At 42.7% G+C, this 15,475-nt stretch overlaps 1 protein-coding gene, 1 long non-coding RNA gene and 1 other non-coding gene across 12 annotated transcripts in view; 1 reads left to right on the forward strand and 2 right to left on the reverse strand.

Annotated features, from left to right (window-relative positions):
• TENM3 (teneurin transmembrane protein 3) overlaps window positions 1-15,475 on the forward strand; it is a 2,742,616-nt gene that overhangs the window by 2,391,585 nt on the left and 335,556 nt on the right. The window contains exon 1 of one of the 8 annotated variants that reach the window (XM_070781698.1): window positions 14,983-15,129. The exons of 6 other annotated variants lie outside the window; for them this stretch is intronic. The gene's annotated coding sequence lies outside the window, so the exon portion shown is untranslated. Of the gene's footprint in view, window positions 1-14,982; window positions 15,130-15,338; window positions 15,448-15,475 lie in introns of those variants that run through there. One more of the 8 variants, XM_070781699.1, reaches the window with a different exon arrangement.
• On the reverse strand, window positions 2,455-2,527 carry TRNAK-UUU (transfer RNA lysine (anticodon UUU)). The gene has a single exon. It is a non-coding gene; the product is annotated as a tRNA-Lys (tRNA).
• LOC139180212 (uncharacterized) lies at window positions 10,228-14,916 on the reverse strand. 3 transcript variants are annotated; one of them, XR_011564527.1, is made up of 3 exons: window positions 14,372-14,895; window positions 13,316-13,482; window positions 10,228-11,095 (listed from the first exon to the last, which is right to left on the reverse strand). It is a non-coding gene; the product is annotated as an uncharacterized lncRNA (long non-coding RNA). The 3 variants fall into 3 exon arrangements; XR_011564526.1 differs by lacking the exon at window positions 10,228-11,095 and having other exon boundaries at window positions 11,942-13,482; window positions 14,372-14,525; window positions 14,607-14,894; XR_011564525.1 differs by lacking the exon at window positions 10,228-11,095 and having other exon boundaries at window positions 11,942-13,482; window positions 14,372-14,916.

Raw genomic sequence — 15,475 nt, forward strand, 5'->3', positions numbered from 1 at the left:
CTAATTCTTATGAAGGGCATTGGACTGATATAAGTGCTTCCCTGTTCCAGTAAGCACAGTGGATAAATACTGTTTAGTCTGGGTGCAAATATGTCTGGCACACAGGGAGTAAAGTCTAATATTTCCCAGTGCTAGGAAATATATTCTGTCTTTTGACCCAATAGATCCTGAGACAACTTCTTCCAAAGACTCTAACCAACTCCATTTTTTTTTTTTTTTTTTTGGTGAAATATATTTGGGGATTTTGTGACTGTTGATATTCCAGAAACAGGAGGCTAATCTTTGCATCTTCCAGACTCAGAGTTTTTGCCAGTTAACATACAACCAAATGCATCTCAGAAACAATAACACTGCCTCTGTTTCTAAATTCTACTCCAATTCCATAATATCATAGGACTGTTAAGCATTGCTTGGCATTGTTGGACATTAATAACCTACTCTAATTTTTATTTGTGTCCATGAAAATTGTTTAATTTTAGCTTTTAACTCAGTGATTGAGTGCTACATTATGAAATTTATTTCCAGGCACATATATAAATTGCATAAGCAATTTCTTCATGTGATATAAATGAGTATGATAAAAATAGAAATGCTTAAATACTTGTTTTAACTTATATCACACCTACAGTTTAAGTTCTTTAGATCCAGTATTAGTTTTTTAAATAATTTATTGCCTACAGTGATTAATTGAATTAACATTTCTGTTAGTGCCAAGGAGTAGAACTGTTTTGCCTTACCAATACAGATCAAATTCAAATGACTGGCCTTGACATTTTGCAAATTTATAAACCTTTATTACTGTAGGATCAAGTCATTATCTAAGAGCTACAGTTGGTAATTAATCCATAGTTCAAATTCAGTTCAGGTAGACCAACTTTATTCAGTGTCTACACATAGTTAATACTGTGAGAGATTGAATGTTGAATGAAATATGAACCCTGCTTTTGAATTTCTAGTATATTTAAGTCCTATGATAAATACGTTTCATAGATTATCTCATTTAATTTTAACAAAAATCCAGTGACACAGGTATTATATTATTTTTAATTTACATACATACACGAGGCTCAAAAATGGCAAGCGGTTTACTCAAGATCACACACCTAGTAAGTGGAAGAGGCAGGATTTTTTTTTTCCTCAATGTGTGGCTTGCAAGATCTTAGCTCCCCAAGCAGGGATCAAACCCCTGCCCTCTGCACTGGGAGCACAAAATCTCAACCACTGGACCCCCAGGGAAGTCCCAGGAGACGGAATTTGAACTCAGGTATGAATGTACTTGAGGACTTTATGACTGTTCATATTTCACAAACGGGAGGATAATCTTTGCATCTTCCAGACTCACAAGAATTTTTGCAAATTAACATGCCACCAGTGCCTGTCAGAAATAATGATGCTGCCTCTGTTTCTATGTTCTTCTCCAATTCTCTAGTTTTAAGGCAATATGTAGAATGCAATAAGTGTGATTTTTATGTTTTCTTAATTTGATGACTATGCAATAATCAAGCATATTATTGATTGATTACTGACATCTAGGCTGCAGTCCATGGGGTCTCTAAGAGTCGGACACGACTGAGCAACTTCACTTTCACTTTTCACTTTCATGCATTGGAGGAGGAAATGGCAACCCACTCCAGTGTTCTTGCCTGGAGAATCCCAGGGACGGCGGGGCCTGGTGGGCTGCCATCTATGGAGTCGCACAGAGTCAGACACGACTGAAGCGACTTAGCAGCAGCAGCAGCCACCACGGGACAGGAAAGCTTTCAGGTCAGGAAGAGGAGACATCTAAGATGAGACTGAAAGAAAAATAGGACTTAGCTAAGAGAAGATGGATGCTAGTCCAAAGATTAGGCATATCCTATGCACGGTGCCAGAAATTGTCACTATGATTGAAAGTTCAAGGAGATGTGAAGTCACAGAGTGTCTCATCAGCTCTACTTAGGAATTGGGATGTTTATCACAATGGCAGTGGGGAGTCATTCAAAATTTTTCTGTCAGGAAATTGGTATGATGATTTGTGTCTTTTTGAAAGATTTTTCTGAATGGAGTATGAAGAATGTGAGAGGAAGGTAAGAATAGAGGCAGGTATGAGACTACATCCAAGTGAAAAATGATGGTTGCATCAACAGAGGTAGACATGGTAGAGATGAAAATTGTGAAAATGGTGGAGGGCCTATGGGTTGATTCAATGTAGGGAATGGGGAAGGCGGTGCCAATAAAAGAAACAGCTTCCAAATTTCTTGAGCATTTGGATGGACACAGATTTTTTTGTTCACTGACTCCAGGAACCCAGGAAGAGATGGAAGCTTGTGGCAGATGATTATTTTATTTTATTTCATTTCATTTTTTTTAAAGGAGAACTACTCAAAGTCAGGGTTTTGGTTCAACTGTGATGAGGTCTTTATTTTTATATTATTTTATTTTTTTGGCTGCATTGGGCAGCTTGCAGGATCTTAGTTCCCTGACCAGGACTTGAACCTAGGCCCTCAGCAGTAAAAGTGTGGAGTCCTAACCACTGGACCACCAGGAAATTCCCTAAAGATGATTGTATTAGCTTTGAACATGTTGCATTTTAGATGCCTGTAGACATCCTGTTGAAGCCATTGAGTGATTGGCTCTGAGCCTGGTAGGCAATTGGAATTAAAGGAACAGCACCCAAAATTCTTGCTTGGAAAACCCCACAAATGGAGGAGCCTGGTGGGCTACAGTCCATGGGGTCGCCAAGAGTCAGACATGACTGAGCGACTGGCACTTTCATTACTGGTCAGTTAGGCCTTGCCAGGTGACAGTGGTTATGGAAATCAGAGAGAAATAAAAGGCGGGGGGTTGGGCGTACAGAGAGAGACAGAAAGGAAGAATGCAGTAAGTGGTGGGGGGCGACCGAAGAAGGACGTCTAGACAGAGGGAGTGATGTGACAAAGTGACAGGAAAGGGGGAGAGGTGTATGTGAGAAAAATCCTATGTCAAGTGCAAGGTAAGACTAAGATGGTTCTCCTGGATAATGGTTGGTGATGCGGTTTATTCTGTAGTCAATAGGGAACCAGTGAGGCTTTGAGCGTGGGAGGAGCATTTGCTAATAAGTCATTGGAAGGTCTGACCCGAATGTGGACTGGAGTAGGGATGCAAGGACCGTGGCGCAGGCTGTCGATGCATCTAGGGTAGATGTGAAGAGATTGAGAAATTGGGTAGGATATATAAGGAAATTTAAAGAGAAAGCATGGATGCAGGAGGTACTTCTGAAAACAGAAGTCTTCCCACTACTTCTGACCCAGGGACAGGAGATGACTATTCAAATGGTAACAACTTGGAGTTTAAAAAAAAGAGAGAGAGAGAAAAAAATCAGAAGAGGGATCTGGTTTCCAGAAATCTGTATCTTGTATGTTATTTAGAACTTAATGATCATACTTCTTAGAATTAAAAATAAAAGAATAGTGTATCCGTATATTTTATTTTTAAACTTGCCTTTTTTCCCTGTTTTCCTGGAGCTTATAAGACTCTATTCCAGAGATTAGACCAGATGATATTTTTCTTTTCCTGTGCACTACAAGAAAAAATAAAAAAGACTTAGAAATCCATTTGGAAAGACTCAAATGAGAGAGCTCAGTAATCCTTACCAAGAGTGGCAGTCCTTCGTCCTAGCTGGGCTGGACCACTGTGGGGCAGAGGAAGACGGGGGTGGTGAGAGCAGCCGCAGGAGCTGAACAGAAGGTCTGAGCACATCAGTTCCTCAGGAGTCAGTACAACAATGGATAGAGAAAAGATGTGGGGCATTTCTATGGGAAGCCCTGGGACACAAGTTGTTCTTTCGTTGGCATCTCTGAAGTCTATAAAAATATAATTCTGGCTATATACCAAGAAGCATCTGATGCAAAGTCAAACACATCAAGAAGGCTAAATGCCATTTTCGCTCAAGTAGCTGTCTGTGCTGGGGGGCGAGGGGAGGTCTTTCCATGGTTTTTGCCGGTGGTCCTCATCAGTTCCGTGGTTTTATGGAAGTTCTGGTCTTGTTCGGGAGAATCCCTGCAAGACTGAAAGCTATTTCTCTTCAACTGTATTGCTTCGGACAGTCGACAAATACAGAGTTTATTACATGACTTCTTCCATCCTCTGTGTTTACACTGCAGGTGAATTTTTTTTTTCCTTTAGTGACCTGACTTATGGGTTGGTTATTATGACTGTTTCTCTTTTTTTTCCAGAAGTCTTCTTTCAAAGAACAGAAAGGTTTTAATTCCCACTGAAAAGAAAGACAGGGGACCCCAGCCTGTGGACCCAAGTGTTAAATTGCTTTTGAAGATGGGGCAGTTGGAAGCTGCTAACAATATGGAGATCAGACATTCTGTCTCCAGCCCGGGAACAGGACCGACATCAAGTGAATAGGCAATTGCTTGCCTGCCTGTCTTCCTCCCTCCAGATAAAGGCCCAGAAGGGGCAGCTGCCAGCCGGGAGGAATGTGAAAAAATAGGAAATTGATTTGAAATAGGATTGGGAAAAAGGCAGAAGAGAGAATTTAAAGAATTTTCAAATCTTTTTAGGCATGAGTAGATACTGTCTCAGCAGAGAAAGGTCATCTTTACATACTCTCTCATACTTTCTGCCTTTGGACTCGAAAGCCACCAAAAGTCACAGTCGAACAGGTATTAGAAAGCCCTGAAGTTGGTTTATTTCTTCATAATTAGAGGGAAATTGGATATGGGTATATATTTAACTCTTTGACAAATCTCTCAACCCTTTTGAAATATAAAAAAAAGGAAATAGAAAATTATAAATGTTCTGATTCTAGGCTCAGGAAAAGTAGATTGTTTTTTTCCTCCTAGTTACAATGATAATTAATTAAATTTCACATTCATCAGAGGGGGCGGGGCAGTAGTGTTTGACTGTGAAGGTTGAGGGCATTCTAATTTTCTATTGACAGCGGTTCTTTCGGTTTGATAGATGCCTTTAGGCAAATTATAACGCCTCTCTCTACTTTTTTGCTTAAGGAAATATGAGGAGGCGGTCATGTTAGGGATATTTAGAATCACTAGTAAATAGAGGAGATGTTTGTCTTTGGGGTCATACTCACTGGCTTCACTGTAAGAAGGCAAGAGGGCTCCACAAGGAGCTGTAAGTTTCTTTCGGCTCCTAACGTGTGGTGATGCTATGTGATCTCTTGAAGGCAGGAAACCAGTGGTGTGCTTTCAATCGGTGGTCCCCAACCTTTTTGGCACCAGGGACCATTTTCACGGAGGGTAATTTTTTCACTGACTGGGGTGGAGCACGGTTTCGGGATGATTTAGCCACGTTACTTTTATTGTTGCTGTTCAGTTGTTCAGTGGTATCTGTATCTTTGTGACCCCCTGGACTGCAGCACACCAGGCTTCCCTGTCCTTCACTATCTCCCAGAGTTTGCTCAAACTCATGTCCATTGTAGGTGATGCCATTCCAACCATGTCATCCTCGCTTGCCCCCTTTCCCTCCTGCCCTCAATCTTTCCCAGCATCAGGGTCTTTAATTGTGTACTTTATTTCTAGGATTATTTTTATTATATCAGCTCCACCTCAGATCATCAAGCATTAGATCCCAGAGGTAGAGGACCCCTGCTCTAAACTATACTTACATCCAGAGCCTCCTCTTTATGGCCCACCTTACTTGAAGTTGTTGATAGGATACACAGGCAATGAAAGACAAGAGACCTTGCAAGAGATGTAAGTCTTAGCTGAGAAGAACAAATAGATGTGAATGCCACCAATGATATAATAACAAACCATGTGATAACAATATCATAACAACACATAATAGTAGGGCTCATGCATACCTTACTGCTTCTCTTGGCTTCATTAATCATCAGTGCTGTCCTTATGAAATGGAGAACCTCTCACCTCTTACAGACAATAGATTGAGGCTGGTATCGCAACATATGGAAGGTTAAAATATGGAGTGGAATAAAGCTGAGAACAGCTGTTTTCTAAATCACATCTGCCTTAAAATGTCAACATATGGAAATGACTGACCCCTTTTACTCTTTCTTTACTCTTTACTCATTCTTCAAAATAAAATTTGATCTTTATACTGTGAGTGGAGGGACAGACAAACAAACAATCAGGCCAGTGGAAAATCAAGATGGATAAAACAAAAACATGAAGAAAATGAGAAATGAATAGAAATACCTATGAACTGAAAACTCTTATCCTAGAACATTAAAGGAGTAGGAAGAAACTCTTGCACGGCCATTTAAGGGATTCAGAAGGCCCGAGAGATATTCCCCTTTTTAGAGGGAAAAATTGAAGCCCAGATAAACTAAGATTTAGCAAGATTACACAGCCCATCAGAAGAGCTATGTCCAGAACCTGAATTTCCCAATTCTCAGAGAAATTGTAGACAAGTGGAGAAATCCCTGAAGGGTGGACTGTGATGTGTTTTCACTGGTGTCAGTCTGCAAACTATCAAAGCTGCTTTGTTCTTTACAGGTTCTTTTCTTTTGCACGGAGCCCATTTTATCGTCCATTTCAGTTGTGTCTCTTCACATCACCGAAGGCGTGGACAAAAAGATGCCTGCTTATCTGAATCACAGCCACGGATTTTCCTATTGCTGATTATGACACTAGATTTTTTTTAATTAAAATTGCTAGAAAAAATCAGCAAGCAATGGAATAAGCTTTTTATGGAGTGAATATGTTCCTATAATTTAGGACCTTGCTCACTAATCATAAATTGTTGTTAATCACAACTAATCTAACTACTTTTTTTCCAGTTAGAAAAGTCCTCATTATAACTATCCTTCTGAAACCCTACCAGAAATTTCTTGAAGGGAAATTTACCCAACATCGATTCTAGAACACAAGCAAGAAGGGCACAGGTATTCAGCCTAGACTTGCGCCTAAATATTAGAGCCTTTCTACTAATTCTAGACACCTATATCATCTGGTTGAAAGCTATACTGGACTCTGTAGTTAAAGTGACACTGTGATATATTGATCTAATGAGTAATATTATGAAATTAATTCAAAAATACTCTAACTTGTTCTGCCCTAATCTTTAAAATTCATGTGAAGGAAATCACATTGTGCAAATCTTTTTTGGAAGATCTTGCAAAGGCCTTTGGCCAAAAATAACACAGAGTTCTACATATTTTCACAGTGGTTCCTATTTTGGAGTCAAAGTGCCATCAAGGAAGGTAGACGAAACACCTGTGCAGTCTTGAGTCAAACTCTTCACCTGGACACTTGCCTTAATGGGTCAGGATCTTCAGACTGCGGTGGGACGGCCTTGGGGGGTTAGAGTCACCTTGCTTTGCATCAAATAAATAGATGCCCTTACTTTGCCTTTCAATTCCTCTCCGTCTTTTGAAAGACCTAATTCCGTTTGTGCCAATTCTAGAAGAGACAGCCCCTGAAGCTTGCTGTCACCCAGAAACTGCAAGCCCACAGGACTAGATATACCGTCACTGGAGTTTTCCTCACCTGTCAGCCTCTGTCTCTACCTGTTTTTCTCTTTACTCTCCCTCACCTCCCCATTTCTAGAGAATTCATTTCTTCTCATGTGGTACCTAAGGTGTACCTTTGTATGATTCCATGTAAACTCCTACCTTGCCCCTAGCAGGACCCTAAGCATACTTGTTTGTGTGTTTGTTTTTAATGAACCAAGACAGATACCAGGTAGAAATTTGCCTACAGTGTATTTTCCCCTACAGAGTATTTTAAACAATGGAAATACAGTTTTCTACATTAATTTTAAACTAGTCTTGCCCTGTGAGGTTTAAAAATGGCATTTCAAGCCAAAGTATCTAAGGTGTTTCAGGCACATAATAGGCATTCAATAAATGAAGTTGAATTCACATCTATCAAAGTGAAAGAAGCACTGTCAATAGTAAATTAGAATCCCTGCCACCTTCACAGCCAAAGACAGAACTGTCCTGCCCCTCTGGTGAGGGTGAAATTTAATTATCCTTGTAACTAGCAGGGGAAAAAAAAAAATCTACTTTCCTGAGCAAAAAATTTACAAAAAAATTTTTAATTAAAACTTTTTAAAATTAATGATTATCCAGATTTGTTTGTCAATAAAGACCTTAATACCTATTTGCAAAAATGGTCTTAATACCTAATGGGTTCTTTGGAAATTTTTTGATATTATGAATTTTGAAGAGTGACTCTAGAAGTTTAACCAGTAGGGCTTCCCAGATGGCACAGTGGGAAAGAACCCACCTGCCAATGCAGGAGATGCAAAAGATGTGGGTTTGATCCCTGGATTGTGAAGATCCCCTGGAGGAGGAAATGGCAACCCACTCCAGTATTCTGGCCTGGGAAATTCCATGAACAGAGGAGCCTGGCAGGCTACAGTCCATGGGGTCGCAAAGGGACTGAGTGACTGAGCACGGGGACTTTGTGTGATTTCTGTCTTCTCTCCACTGCAAGAGGGATTTGACCTGCAGGTAGCTAGTGCCTTTACAGACAACTACCCACCTGACCACATCACTTCATCACTAGCCATCAATGAATGACTAAATTTTAGCATCTGAACAGAGAAAACAAATTGTTTATGTATATTTAATTTCAAAGATCTATGGCCTAGCTTTCTGACATCTGAGTTAGTTGTCAGTTTTTGAGAACTAACACAAAAATATGCTTTGGAGTTAAGTGAGTGGAATGATGGCTGGAAACAAATAGTCCAGATTGAAGAATTTAAAACAGTTCAGTCATCTTTATTTATCACATACCCATGCACCTCCCCCAGTGTGTTCTTATTGTCAAAACCTACAAATAAGTTGAACCCCAATAAGTTGCCAGCATGGACAAGCACTGCCACCCCCGGGTGAGCCTGGGAATTCGTCTTGCTGCTTTGGGACCTTGTGTCCCACCTGCCAAGGATGAGTGGCACTCCCTCTTCCTTGGCCACTCCTGTGCACCTCCGTGTGGAGGTTGACTCACGTAGAACTGGGGTTCCACACCCTGCTACGCACCCACTTGTAACATTGCCTTAGGACATTTGGTGGCTTGATTGGGCCCTCAGCTCTTGCTATGTTCCCAGTTCCTGGCATCCCTACCCCCTCTTTTTTTTTGGGGGGGGGGAACGGGGTATGGGGTGATAGAAAAGAATAGTTTTATTGCTTTGTCATACACAGTGGGGCTAATGACCTCAAAATTGTGTCCCAACCCAGTGGGATTTGGTGAGGAGTTTAGAGCAAGGATCAGGGTGTGTGCAGGGCCTGCACTTTTTAATCTGGCCTCAAGTGGTCTGTTGATGAGCTTCTTGAGATTATCACATTGTGATCTTCTCTGGAATGAAGAATGCTAGCTTCTTGCATTTGCTGGAGTTTCAGTATTGTTCATGAATCTCCAGTGTTCTGAGTCTCTCTCCACTGGACATGGCAGCATCTCTGAGTCACAGATCACCATGTGCTGCCCTGCATGATTGAGTCGCTTCTGGTTTCAGGACCTAATGAAGCTCAGGTTCTTGATGTCTCATTGCAGAAAGAATTCAGTGAGAGACAAAGTGATACGTGAGACGTGGATTTATTCAGAGAGAAACACACTCCACGGACAGAGTGTGGGCCATCGTCATCTGACCTCTTGCTGGCTCTCTGGATTTTTGTCAAAGCTCTGTGCTCCTGGGCCGGTCCTGCTCTCACCCGTAGAGAGGAATGATCTCTCTTCCTTACCCACGTCCCTCCCACTTGGGTATCTGCTGGCACAGGACTGAAGCCTGCTAAGCCTTCTGGATAGTGTATTGCTTGATTGCCCCCCCGCAAGGCGTCCAGACCTCATTCCACACACCCACATCCTATTCCCCTCCTCTCTGCCTGCCTGGGCTGTGGAGGACCCAGCATGCTCCTGCCCAAGGTCATCCTCCACCCAAGGTCATCTGCCTTAAGACAGAAATCAGACCCAGTGCTTTGGACACACCATACATGTGACTGATTGGAGATGAAGTGTCATAAGTCTTCATCATGGGTCAGATTTCAGAAGTCACTTGTGGTTTTGGCGAAATAACATAAGGCTTCTAAAAATAAAGAAGAAAACTTATCTTTTAGAAATGAATTTGGATGTGGGTCATTTCAAACAGTTGTGAAATAAAGAGCTATATTGTGGGTGGGTTTTTCTGTAGTTTGGATCAAAGGATCACCTACATAGTATACTAGCCTTTTAGATTTACTGTAGACATCTGTGAAAAATTATGAATTGGCCTTTATTATGTCTTTTTTTTCAAACCTTTATTTCTGTTCCAGTGTAAATGATAAGTGAACTTTACTGGAAAAAGGACCCGGAAATATGATTTTAAAATAAAGTTTATGTCAGCTTATAACAGAGTCCACACAGCTGTTCGGGATTTTTGTGCTCCTGACAAAATAACACTTTACAAAACAGAAGATAAAGTCTAAAATTTTATTTACAGCATGTAACTAAAGTAATTGTACAATTATTATGTACCAATTGATGTCAGTGCACTGTAAGTTCAGTGACATAAACAGTTTCTTTGATATATTGGTTATTTTAAAAGGAACAGTTACATAAAATGTATGTGTGCATGCTCAGACACTAAGTTGTGTCTGAGGCTTTGAGAACCCATGGACTGTAGCCCGCCAGGCTCCTCTGTCCATGGGATTTTCCAGGCAAAAATAGTGGAGTGGGTTGCCATTTACGCCTCCAGGGGATCTTCCCAACCCAGGGATCAAACCCACACCTCCAAAATCTCCTGCATTGCAGTCAGATTCTTTACCACTGCGCCACCTGGGAAGTCTGTATTAACAGAAATATCAGTAAAAGTGGAAGTAACCTGACAAGTTTTTCAGAACAATTGTTGAAAATATTTATTTACAGCAGAGACAAAAAATGAAATATCACATTTCATACATGCATTACTAACAGAATACAACGCTGAGTTTAGTTTCATAATCAATTGTATAATTTTTAACCAAGCCTGTTTAAAGAAACTAAATTTTGGATTGACAGATACACTTCCCTATTGTTGTTGTTTAGGTGCTCAGTCATGTCCAACTCTTTGCGACTCCATGGACTACAGCCCGCCAGTCTCCTCTGTTCATGGAATTTCCAAGAATACTGAAGTGGGTTGCCAGTTCCTTTTCCAGGGTATCTTCCCACCCCAGGGACTGCACCTGCGTCTCCTGCATTGACAGACAGGAGAGCCACTGAGCCACCAGGGAAGCCCATGTTACTTGTTCCCTTAACGCCAAACGCAGCTTCAAAACATAGGAGAGATCAGATGTCGTGCCTCTTCTTTTTTCCCCCTCCCAAATCCACAAATGATCAGTTTTTAAAGTTGACTATCATGTTTTCAAATCTTTGGTGTGGATTATCCTGACGAATCTTATTTTGAAAGTGAACTACACTCCTAATGCCAGTTTTTACTAATGAGTCGATAATAAGTGTTTAGTGAAATGAGTTAAGTTGAGGGCCTGGGGCTGGGTTTAGTTTCTGACACTCCATGTGGGCTCTTTGAGCTCAGGTTTCCTCATTTATAAAATGGGATAATAATATTACTTTCTCACTGGGGCTTTAGAAAATTAATAAAAATGGTATATGTCAAATGTTCAGTATAGTGACAGTCATACAAAGTGCTCAATGTTAGTTTTTATCACATTCACATATATAACACAGCTAAAAGTGTTTGATTATGATTTTTTATGAGCATCTCTGAAAATATGGATTTGGTGCTTAACCATTAGCAAGAAGATAATCATCCCAGTTTTGGTTAAACTCTACTTTTTCTTCAAGGCTTTGGGCCTGTGTAGCAAAAGGTCAGAAGAACTCTTAATATTAAAGCTAAGTTGGTGCCAATTTGAAGTAACAGCTCACGCGTGGACTTTTTTTTCCTAAAACACAATTTTCTTTGATTTGATTTGGTTCATGCATTTTTAAAAATCTTTTTCGTGGTGTGCAGTCATTAGGCTTTTATGCCTAAAGAACTAAATTCAGTTATAAGTAAAATTCATTTAACAGCACAAGTATGATTCCATGTGGTTATTTATTTACAACATAAAATAGCCACATAATTCAACATATTTGATAGCGTCTGCTCATGGAACTGCGGGGAATTCTGCAGATCTCAGACAAGAAATGCTTAAGTTATAGAAGGCAATATCCATAAGGCTAATTATTCCTGACAGCAGCAATATGGCAAACAATAGGAAATGAAAATTCACGTTTAATGTGTGCCTTATTATGTGTCTGGGTATGTGCTTCTTCAGTGGAGCCCAATATTGAAAAGATGGCAGTGATTTAATGCAGGGATGGGTGTGGCCAGAAAACCTTGTATCTTTTCTTGGGAAGATATATATGGAAACAGTCCTTCACTTTTTAGCAATAGAAACTGTTTAAAATCCCATCTCTCCCTTTCCTTCCCCATGGGCTGCTGCTGCTGCTCAGCTGTGTTCAAAGTCAGCCCTTGATCATTCTCAGGGGATAATGTCTTGGTCCAATTTGAAAATAATTAGTTTTGTATTCAGAAAAGGTAGAATTAGATATACATGTAGAAGATTCCAATGTAGTCCCATATAAAAATTTACCTAACCTGTATCTGATATTTGTAGATGGGCATGGCTTAATTAGCATGTTAAATTGGAATTTTAATAAATGCTATCCATCAGTGACCAATTTACATAGCATTTATCTGGGGAAATGAGCGTGCCAAATATCAGTCTTCTTGAGATTCATCTTGACCCAAGCGGTGATTTAAGATTTAAAAACCTTTTATTCCTCAGTTAGAGTGTTTATCTTCCTGTCTCCTAATGTTCTAGTTCAAATCCAAATCTGATCATTGGTGGCATCAAAAACACGGGGGGTATATATCTGAAGCATTCACAAGCCCATGGATGTGGGGAAATTCTAAAGGTGCAATGTTGTACCTATTTAATTCTTCTTAGATTCCAATTGAATGTGTTTTCTTCATATTACAGGATCTATAACTGTTCTATAGTATTTATTTGCAATTACTTCACGCAATCCCCACCCCCTGCCACCAAGAGTCACACACATTACAGTCATTCGTGTAAGTATCCTTTTCAAAATATTATGACTTACCAAGATATTTGCTTAAGAACTTAGTCTTTCAGTGCCCCACAAAATACCTATTGTTCTATTTTTTGACCCAATTTTACTAGGGAGAATTTCAAAACCTTGAAATAAGTTTGAAATTTAGACTGTGCCAAAGGAATGTTAAAATACTTTCTCTGATATCTTAATGATGTCCTCGTTAAAGAGTGGAGCTATTGATCACTCAGGAAAGAATAAGCAGTATACTTGCAATAATCACATAATACAATGTGTTTGTGAGCTGCGATTAGACGAGTCATTGTTACTGAAAGAGAACACTGAGATGCAGAGACCTTGCTTGACACTGAGAAACATCAGGCATTTCCATGAGTGACAATGGACGACGTTAGATGGTAATGAAACCTGGACAGGAAAGGTATCCAGTAAGAGGTAGGTGAGCTGTAGTCACGTGGCTGTAGCTTTACCTTTAAAAAGCGACCAGAGTTCAGGTAAAGAAAACCTAAAGACGGAAAAGAAATTACAGTTGTTGGATCATGGAGATGAGGAAAGAATATAATCTTTCTTGGGTCTTATTCACAAATGAAGGAAAAACACAGATGCTTTCTTAAGTAGTCCTTTTCTTGGTGTACTATTTTTAGATGAGAGTTAAAATGTGGAATGACAGCTAACGAGGTAACGGTTATGTTGATTGATCCTGGTATTGTAAATACTGCTTGTGTTGTTTCTTTATTCATAATAATACTTGAGGGATTTGGAGGGACTGGAAGAAAACACGGGTGAATCTCTGGACATTTAGTCATCCCCTTCTTGGTTAAATGGAGGAAGAGGCTGAAGGGGATGGAATGTTCTAGAAGAAAGAGAAATTAAAGGGAGGAGGGACGCTGTCCCAGAGGCAATGCAAAAATCATGATAAAAGTGGATCTAAAGGGAGAAAAAGGCAATTTAAAAAAAATTAAAATGTAAGATCTTGCAGTATCAAGTGTTTTGCATTTAAAAGTAAAGGAAGCCACATTAGGTATTCCAGATACGGGTTGTCCAGCCCTGGTGCATCATTCAGAGTTAGCTCAGGCCACTTGAGCACATGCTTCCAACCCCGGGGACCTCCTCCCCTCCCCGGGGCCCCCTGGCTGGCGTGGATGCGGTCCGAGGCCCTGGAGAGCACCATAGGCTCGCGCAGCAGCCCTGCCGCCCGCCCGGGGGCCCCAGGGCCTACCTGAGTGGCCGAGCGCCAGCAGCCCAGGCCGAGGGGCGATCCGGGCCGAGTCGGTCCCCGCTGCAGTTCCCAAGCGACACACACACACATGCACACACAAGCCGCGCCCGCCGCCGCCGCTGGACTCCAGGCCCCGCTGGCGACCCCTCCCGCCACCTGGACCCCCGCCGCCCACCTTCCCCGAGCAGCGCGTCCCGCCAGCTCCAGGACTTAGTTTGGCCGCGACGAGGGGGGCACGTGGCCACCGCTCGCATCCGGATGAAGTCCACGCTACCGCCGTGTGAGGTTTACCGGGTGGCGACTCAGGGGGGTCGAGATTCATTCCTGTGCTGGGGAAAGAGGTTCTTTTGTAAGCACAGCAAAGTCGCGCTTCTGGAGAAAATCCGATTTGGAAAAAAATCTACTGCAACCTGCAAAAGCCCAGGAGGGAATATTGATGTTTGAGAGTCTGCGTGTCCGTGTGTGTGTGTGCGCGCGCGCGCGTGTGTGTGTGTGGAATACCTCCAATCGGGGTCTTAAGAGCATGCCTGGAACCAGTTTGGGATGCAGTTTTCACACGGCGTGGGGCATGGCCGTGGAGATGGCCCGGGCCGCGTGCATGCATGCATGCATGCGTGCATGCGTGTGTCTGTGTGTGTAGAAGGGGAGGGTCAGGGGGCGGCAACCGGGAACGCGGGCGGCGGGGCGCGGGGCCAGCGGGGCGGCGGCGGCAGCGGCCGGGCCCGGCCCGGCCCGGCGCGAAGGGGTTAAGCGCCGCCGCCGCCCCCTCGGCGGCCGGGTGTAAACAGAGGAGCCTCAGCCTATCATGTCTGGCTGCCGCTCGCAGCCGGAGCCCCGAGCCCGGCGCTGTAACATGATACGCTCCAGACCGAGGCAACTTGGCAACGCTGGGCTCGGCTCCGCACGGCCACAGCGAGGGCGCGCCGCGGCAAGGTGGGTGAGCGGCGGCCAGGCGGCCCGGCGGCCTGGGCGGCTCCTCGCGCGGCTGCCCGCGCGGCTCGGCTCGATCGCTTGTTCGCGCCCGGAGACCGCGGCGGCGGCGGCGGCCGTAGAGGCGGCCGCGATCTCCTCCGCGGTGGGGTCGAGAGGGGAGGAGGCTCTCCGCAAGGGTGGGAATCGGGGCCGAGGCCACATTAGCATCCGAAATGAGGTGGCATTTTAACCCCTGAGGGGCCACCTTTTGGGGGGGTGGCGAGAGGAGGTGGAGGCTGAACTTTCTCCCGGACTCCTGAGCACTCGGAGCGGTTGCAGGTATAGCCGCGGGGAGCATGGAGTCTTT

The sequence above is a fragment of the Bos indicus genome, chromosome 27 (assembly GCF_029378745.1).
Source record: "Bos indicus isolate NIAB-ARS_2022 breed Sahiwal x Tharparkar chromosome 27, NIAB-ARS_B.indTharparkar_mat_pri_1.0, whole genome shotgun sequence".
In the NCBI taxonomy this organism is placed as follows: Eukaryota; Metazoa; Chordata; class Mammalia; order Artiodactyla; family Bovidae; genus Bos; species Bos indicus.